A 1,438-nucleotide genomic window follows, 5' to 3' on the forward strand; every position below is an offset into this window, starting at 1 on the left:
TTTTTTTTTAGGGGAATCCATAAATAGGGATTCATTCAAATCCATTCAAACCCAAATTATAATCAAGTTAGAAAGGACATGTAAATTTAAATGAGTATATAAAGGAATATAAAGCAAGTAAATTGGAATGCTTTGTTGTTAACAACATAAAAATACGATAAATAATAGTTTGAACCAATTTATCAATTACTACACCCTCCAGCGAGCGATACCAGTATTTTCCAATTTTTCCACAATAATTTGCCGAGTTATTTCGACACTCACATCTATTTATGAGAAGTTTCGTTGGAGCTGGGGCTGGCTGTAATTAAACTCGACTGTTTGTGCTTAGGTTGCTTTCCGGATTGGGGATAGTAATGAATTATCGATCCAAGAGCTCCACGGAGGGGAATAGAGGATGGGCTCTGTAATTGCATTCGTCAGAAAACAAACCCGAGGGGGTGAGTTGAAGTTTCATTTGAAATCAAATTATTGCGAAGTATGAGAATTGGAGTGGGAAAATAATCGAACTTGGGATGAAAATTCGCCGCTTGTTTTCTCGAATCAAACTCCTCAAATCAAACCTCCCCATTCATCCTCAAAAAAATCCGTTCCACCCCCGACCCCCTTTCGCCTCCCCCCCATTTTTAAAACCAATAAAAAAAAAAAAATATCAAAAAACTTTTTTTTCCGACGCGGGCTACTCCAGTTTTCCTCCCCAACCGCGCACCACCCCCACCCGGTTTCCTCCCCTCCTTCATCTCCCACCCCCTGAGCCTCCCCCCCCCACGGAAGAAAGAGCGCGACACGCGCCTCCCACTGACCCGAGAGAGAACTAAAATCGCATATATCCGCGAATCCGTCTCTTCGTGCACCTTGGGCTCTACCAGTTGTGGTAGGCGTCCCGGTGGTGGGTTTTTGGGGGTGGGTAAAAGAGGTGGGGGGTATATTGTAGACTCAACCAAGCGCAGACTGCACGGGAAAGGACGACTACTATCATCGGAGCACGCACACCGTGCGCACACAAGACGCCAATTCGTTAACCAACGACTGGACTAACCTCCAATTGGGTATAACCCAAGCTAGTAACACACGCTTGTCTGCATAACCTTACGAGGGGGAGACGTGACCGCGTTAGGACACTTGGCCACTTAGCCCCACTATATTCCAACCAACCCCTTCTCCATCCCCCTTTGGCCCCCTCCCCCCACTCGCCACCCAATCGCTTTAACAGACCTCTCTATCCCCACCTCTCGTTACTTTTGAGGGAAAATACAGTGTCTTCTGGCGTTGGTATTATGTCAACCACCCACCTCCCACCACTATTTTCCATTGGTGTTGGCTCGTCAAGACCACAGGCGTGAGCATTGACACGTACGTGTTTATTTTACACGCGGGAAAATAAATCGGTGTTTACAAGCTTGTGTTCAGTGCGGTCATTTTTTGGATTGTCAATTGA

This window comes from Fopius arisanus, unplaced genomic scaffold (assembly GCF_000806365.1).
Source record: "Fopius arisanus strain USDA-PBARC FA_bdor unplaced genomic scaffold, ASM80636v1 scaffold00043, whole genome shotgun sequence".
Classification (NCBI taxonomy): domain Eukaryota; kingdom Metazoa; phylum Arthropoda; class Insecta; order Hymenoptera; family Braconidae; genus Fopius; species Fopius arisanus.